Source organism: Callorhinus ursinus, unplaced genomic scaffold (assembly GCF_003265705.2).
Source record: "Callorhinus ursinus isolate GAN/ISIS: 27379988/994484 unplaced genomic scaffold, GSC_fseal_2.0 scaffold86, whole genome shotgun sequence".
Lineage (NCBI taxonomy): Eukaryota > Metazoa > Chordata > Mammalia > Carnivora > Otariidae > Callorhinus > Callorhinus ursinus.
The window spans coordinates 48,126-55,392 of record NW_027397148.1 but is presented as its reverse complement, the minus strand read 5'-3'; the positions used below and the strand labels follow the sequence as shown (position 1 = coordinate 55,392).

Below are 7,267 nucleotides of genomic sequence, written 5' to 3'. Positions count from 1 at the left end.
ATTGTATGTAGAATAACACCAAGCATTTCCTATAATTTTTTATGTAATAATTTTGACCATAATTATTTCAACTCTCTCTGTACCCAATAGTGAAATGTAAAAAAAGTAAGTTGATTCTCTTAGATTAAGCTCTATTAATATTATAAATGTTCTTGAGTATTAGTTATTAATGAACAGAATAAATAAGATACTGCATTAAAAATTTAAATCTTTGATCTATTTTACATTCATTTTTGTATGTAGTATGTGGTAAGGGTCTAATTTCATTCTTTTCTGTGTGGATATCTCGTTGTTCCAGCACCATTTGTTGGAGAGACCAATTTTTCCACATTAAATTCTCTTAGTACCCATTTGAAAATTAATTGACCATAGATGAGAGATTTCTTTCTGGACTCCCAAATATGTTTGATTTATCTGTATATCCATCCCTAGGCCAGTACCACATTCTTGATTACTGTAGTTTTATAAGTAAGTTTTAGTGAGTATTGAAGTCTGGAATTGTGAGTCCTACAAATTTGTTCTTCTTCTGGATTGTTTGCATGTTCTGAGTTCCTTAATTCCACTAAAATTATAAGATCATCTTTGACTGTGCAAAACAGGAATTTGGGGGTTTGATAGGGATTGAATTTAATCTTTCACTTGCTATGGAGAGTATAGCCTTCCTAACTATTTAGTTCTTTATTTTTTGCTAAGTTAATTAAGATTAAAAAAACATTAATTGCTAACCACAAGTTACTCTATTTTTGTCATATTACAGAGAAACTATAGTGATAAATATGGGTCTGTTAGTAAACCTGGTTTGTGCTTTATTGAAATATGGTGTTATGTTTCTAAAAAACTGTGAAATGTATTCATAAACTTGCTAATCTAAAGAATACTGGCATAAGGAGTGCCTGGGTGGCTCAGTTGGTTACGCATCTGCCTTCAGCTCAGGTCATGATCTCAGGGTCCTGGGATCGAGTCCCACATCCAGCTCCCCACCCAGCGGGGTGTCTGTTTCTCCCTCTCCCTCTGCCCTTCCTCCCTGCTTGTGCCCTCTCTTTCTCTCTGTGTGTCTCAAATAAATAAAATCTTAAAAAAAAAAAAAAAACACTGGCATAAGAAACAGTTCACAATTGCTTCCTTCTCAGTTTTCCCTCTCTTGCCTCTGTGGAGGCAAGAGAAAATAGAAAATAAAGTTTCTAAGAGGTAGGAATTCTACTAAATATAAATTAGGCTCCTAGAAATAATAAGGAACACAATTCTGGGTTCCAGGAAAGTAAGACATGTGGTTTTTTGGGGGACAAAAAAAATATGAGGAATGTGAATATCTATTTTGTTAAGGGAAAAGAAATATCAATTTGTCCTAAAGTGAGGCTGGTTTTGTGAAGAAAGAAAATTTAGCTCAAAATCTAAGTGTATAAGAGAAAGTTGTAGTAAGTTTTTAGAAAAGGAATCTGGAAAGGAAATTTATGTGTGATCAATACTGGTTAAAATTAAGATAAATTTAAGTAAATGAATGAATTTTAATATCAAAATATATGGATGCAAAATTAAAATTCTGTTTTCTATTTGTTAAAAGGATAAACTTTTCTTGAACTATTGTTCTGCATTAAAAAAAAGTTTTTATTCAATTTTAAAGTTATCAGCCTAGACAGAAGTACTCTGTTTTGCCAAAATATTTCCTATGGTTATCAGGACCTTAATTTATAGTAAAAACTTGGTTTTTCAAAAAGATTTATTTATTTATTTATTTGAGGGAGAGAGAGGAAAGAGAGAGAAAGCACGAGTGAGAGTGGCAGAGGGAGAGAGAGAGAATCCACACTGAGCATGGAGTTTGATGTGGGGCTCGATCTCATGACCATGAGATCTGAGCTGAGCTGGAACCAAAAGTCAGATGCTTAACCAACTGCCCCACACAGATGCCCCCCAAAACTCAATTTTTAATATTAAAAACAACTCTACATTTTGCTTACAACTATGTAACTTGGTGTATTTGCCTTTGATATGTGTTTGTATTGTGTGTCACGGGAATTACCACATTTCCTTGTCAATTGCCTCATAATGAACTCTAATCCTGTCTTAAGCCATGGCCACTTTCATGTTTTGTCATGTACAGTTACCATTCTACTCCGATGCTACTGCAAATGAATTTTAACTTCAAGGATATTCATGGGGAGGACTTTTGACAAATATAAGTTTCTGACACCTTCAAGATAGTCAAACTAAAGTAAAAATTTTGAGAACTAATAGAAAAACTGGATTCAAACAGAACAAAACCAATACATGAAATAATGTACAGAGGTGGATGATTATTATTTTTGACTTTTTGTTTGGCTGACTTTTCAAAATGTTTTCTTCCTTCATATTTAAGGAAACATCTCCTACACTAACTGATCTATAACAACTTGATAAAATACACATTTGTGAACAAATTAAGTTATCTTTTCTCCCTGCCTGATCCCTCCAGAATTCAGAAATTGTCAGTGAGTATTCTCATATTTTACTGTGGTATGTTTATTAGCATAAGTACAATAAGAATCTGTTTTCCTTGTAACAGCATATAATTGGAAACTTTGGTTATATTATCAATAATTTGACAAGAATGTCATATTTGAAAGAAATATGCATACACATAATCTCAGATATGACCAGGCAGCTTTAAGGAACTAAGACTGACTTTAGTGAACTAATGCAGCCTCTTGGAAATATCGGCCTGTTAGCACCTGCCTCCACAGTTTCCAGCAGCTCTACCTGGTGAGTCAAGAAGGTGACTTCCTGGGGCACCTGGGTGGCTCAGTCTGTCAAACATCTGCCTTTGGCTCAGGTAATGATCCCCAGGTCCTGGGATCGAGCGGGAGTCAGGCTCCCTGCTCAGTGGGAAGTCTGCTTCTCCTTCTCTCTCTGCCTGCCACTCCCCTGCTTGTGCTCTCTTTCTCTGCCAAATAAACAAATAAATAAAAATTTTTAAACAAAGAAGTTTATTTTCTGGCAGGTTCAGGAACCATAGATATTTTGGGTACCTCAAGAAGAGAGGAATTTACCCAAGTCTACAGGTGTTGCAGGCAAAGTCTAATGGCAAGTATTTGGCACAAGTGTTGGCTCAGCCTCTGGCCTGGAGGGGCTGTTAAACATTCAATCCAGAGGTTTCATATAACAGTTCCAACAAAACATGTTTTAAAGAGCCTATGTGGTCAACTACTATTCTTGTTGCACTTATGTAAATAATCAGACCAAGTTCTTTTTGAAACTAGACTTATTTTGCAAACAAATTTTAATGTTAATTTGGCTATATTTAGTAGAAATGAGGATGGTTGTGAAAAAAAACCACATGATGTTTTGATAACACTCATATTGTTACAGCCTGTTGTCACTCTATCTGAAGATGATTTGAACATAATATCTGGAAAGCTTCTCCACTGGCTACTCTCAGAACTCAGGAACTGCTATAATTTGATCCAATCATTAACCATTGTTTTTATTTGTTTCCATAAAAATGCCTCTTGTTCAATACCTGATTTCTTGGGCTCCTGGGTGGCTCAATCAGTTAAGCATCTGCCTTCGGCTTAGGTCATGATCCCAGGGTCCTGGGATCGAGTCCCACATCGGGCTCCCTGCTCGGCAGGAAGCCTGCTTCTCTCTCTCACAATCCCCCTGCTTGTGTTCTCTTTCTCTCTGTCAAATAAATATAAAAAATAAAAGCTCATGGTTAAAAAAAAATACCTGATTTCTTGAACCACAGGCTTCACTTTGAGAACACACCTGCATCACCCCCTCCTGAAATGAGTTTAACTAAGCCAGCCTATTGTCAGGAGAGGTTCAAAAAAACTGAACAATCTACCAGCCAAACTTTTGACATGTGTAACTTTGGGAAGTTTCAGAGGAGGGAGGGAACTGGGGTCCCCTGTTAGCCACTCCAAAGCTGTTAACCCCTCCAATGCTGCAGCACCACCCCAATGACCTCACCCCATTTCATGCTCCTGGGACACAGCTTTCCTTTACATGTTTAGCTCCTGTGTCCTCTCTCTTTCCCCAGACACTGTCAGCTCCCTGAGCATGGGGACACGTCCTATCATGTCCATCTGTGTCCCACATCCCTAGGCTCACATGTGGGGCACATACTAGGTGTTTAGTAAGTGGTATGGATGCATATTATCTAGACAGTGTTCTATCCTTAGTCAGATACAGCTGGACTCTGCCTCTGTTTCTGTCCTGAGCTGTCACAGACTCTGTCCCCAGGGCAGCCTGCCCCAGGGACCCAGGACTTTCTCCTTAATATGAGAAAATCCTAAAATGCATTCCTGCAAAGGATAAGCTTTGGGGCCTGAACTTAAGAGAATGTGGATGATTTTGTAGTCAAAGTTCACCGAGATTGGTCTCAGACAATAGTTTAGCACAAAAAAAGGAAGCAGCTGATTTGGACAAGAAGTGGGAGCTGCACAGGGAGACCCAATGCTAGGGGAACAGCAGGTTTTTGTCTCACTTCCCCACAAGCCTGGGGCACTGTGTGAGCACTGACACTGCTGTCCCACGCTGAGCAGTACTATTCAGCCTCGTCCTCAGCCTGGAGCCCAGTGATGGTCAGGGTGGCAGAATTGCCAGACCTGGAGCCAGAGAACCTGTCAGGGACCCCCGAGGGTCAACTGCTAGTACCATAGATGACAGTTTTAGGGGCCTTTCCTGGGAGCTATTGGATCCAGCTCACATAATTACCACACCCAATGTTGGAGCTGCTTCCAGTGCAGGAGATGGTGACCCTCTGGCCCAGGGTCCCAGACACGGAGGGCGGCTGAGTCAGCAGAGACTGGGCCCAGGACCCTGCAAGGGGGAGAGACGCACAGAGAGGGTGATGCTGGGGTTTTGAAACAAGAGGAGGAAGCCAGGCCCATGTGTCCTCCAAGGGCCCCTTCCCTTGTCCCTGCATGAAGTCACCTGTGCAGTGAACGAGGAGGCTGAGGAGGAGAGGGGACCAGGCCATGGTGGAGGTCATCACCGAGCCTGCCTTCTGTGCTCCCACAGCTGAGCAGAGCCTCCCCTAATCTCTCCCTTCCCCTCTTCACCCTCTGAGAGAGGGAGGGCCCATCCATGCAAATGAGACCCCAGCTCTCTGACCCCTCAGTGACCCTGGATCAGGTCCCTCTGCCTGAGGAAGTTGGGGATGAGCAGGCAGTGGCTCTGAGCCCCCTTGATCCTCAGAGACAGGCCATGAGTGCCCCCTAGTGTCCAGACATGGTGACCAGAGCCCATCAGACACATCTCCTCCCTCCCTACTGTTGTGTCCACTCTTCCTTGCATTAGGGCCAAGCCATATGCCCCTATATGCTACCTCCCATGACTTCAGAGCTCATATTATGCTCTACTTAGTGACCCCAGGGTGTGTTTACCCATGTACCCCTTGTATGAGGTAGTGGGTCACAACTGACCTTATGTCTCTTATACAAATTCCTCTTAGATCAGGATCAAGTCCAGAGCACTGACACATGGCCCCTTTTTTGCAGGATTCAGGGACTTTCCTCCTATGTGCCATTTGCCTGGTTTCCAGTCTCTCCTTCCTCTGAAGTTCCCACAGCACTGAGGAGATGGGGAGCTCTTCACCCCAGGTGGTATTTAGAAGTCCTTATGTGCATTTCTTAAAGGGTTACACACTGAAAGTCTTTGTCATCTGTCACTCTTTCCACATGCTCATAACAACAGTTCTCCATACACTGGCCACTCCTTGTATCTGTCCTCCAAGCACATAGAGACAAGTCTGTAGGATCTCTGCCCCATGAGGCCATGGGGGGCATGACCTCAGAGCACAAAGGCAAACCTGCCAGAAGTTCTAGGAAGAAAGGAGTGAAAGATACAGATGCTGTGGCAAGGACCTAGTGAGAGTTTATGTTTTAGTCACCAAATAGCCAACCATGTACTTTAAGTGAATGTGTGTTATTTATACAAAATTCCTTTCAGTAAGATTGATTTGTACTCTAAAAATGTCATTGTGAAGATGCAGATATAATCAGTAGTGTCTTTTCCCTAGGTATGTGCTTCTTGCAGAGAGAATATGGGTGGAAAGAGTGGTTAAAAACATGGATTGAGGGAGGGCGGAGCAAGATGGCGGAGGAGTAGGAGACCTAGCTTTCGTCTGGTCTCAGGAATTCAGCTGAATAGGGATCAAACCATTCTGAACACCTACGAACTCACAGGAGATCAAAGAGGAGAGTAGCAACAACTCTCTGAACAGAGAAGCGACCACTTTCTGGAAGGTAGGACGTGCGGAGAAGTGAATCCGAGGCGATATTCAGGAGGATAGACGGCGGGGGAGGGGCCTCCGTCGGCCGCTTCTGGCAAGTGATAGAGCCGCGGAGCACAAAATCGGAACTTTTAGAAGTCGGCTCTGCTGAGGGACGTCGCTCCAGTGGCTAAGCGGGGGGTGGAATCCTCCCGGGACAGTGGGGTCTCAGGACCCTCGGGGTCACAGAAAGACCGGGAGAGCCTGAGTGCGCCAGAGCTCCCAGGGATCGGAGCGGGGAAGCCAGCTGCAGAGACGGAGCTGAGATGTGGGCTCTCAGCTTGGGGTTGCCATAAACTGTGATCCGCGGCCCAGTCGGGCCACTGCTCCTCCAGCAGGGACCCAACAGGTGGCAGATCCGGGGAGACTCCCCTTCCTTCCCGGGGAGGAACGGCGCGGGAACGCACTGCAGGGATCTGCTGGGCTTGGAGACTCCACACGGGGTCGGGTGCCAGAGATAGCAACGCTCGGTCACAGGCCGGGTGAGCACGGAGTGCGGCCGGAGACCGGGGACAAGGGAGTGACTGCTTTTCTCTGTGGGCGCACTGAGGAGCGGGGCCCCGAGTTCTCAGCTCCTCCGGGTGGAGATTGGGAGGCCACCATTTTTGCCCTGGTCCTCCAAGGCTGTACCGAGAACTTACAGGGAACAAAAGCTCCTGAGATCAAACCCGAGCAGCTTGCTTAGCCCGGACCAAAAAGGGCGGGGCAATTCAGCCTCTGGCAAAGACATTTGGAAACCATAGCAACAGGCCCCTCCCCCAGAAGATCAACCCGAACAGCCAGCAAGCCAAGACCAAGTTTACCGATCAAGGAGAACGGGGAAACTCCAGCGCTAGGGGAATACTGCACATAGAATTCATGGCTTTTTTTTACCATGATTCATTAGTTCATCAAAGTTAATTTTTGTTAACTGTTTTTTTTTCTTTTTCCCTTTTTCAACCAACATCTTATCAATCTCTTTTTTAAAAAAAAAAAAAACATTTTTTATTTTTCATTTTTAGAGTCATATTTTATCCC

General features: G+C 43.6%; 1 long non-coding RNA gene across 1 annotated transcript; it reads right to left on the bottom strand.

Annotated features, from left to right (window-relative positions):
- Positions 1 to 4,626: 4,626 nt before the first annotated feature.
- Positions 4,627 to 5,086, bottom strand: LOC112817888 (uncharacterized). The gene is made up of 2 exons (XR_003206488.2): positions 4,912 to 5,086; positions 4,627 to 4,797 (listed from the first exon to the last, which is right to left on the bottom strand). It is a non-coding gene; the product is annotated as an uncharacterized lncRNA (long non-coding RNA).
- Positions 5,087 to 7,267: the final 2,181 nt, after the last annotated feature.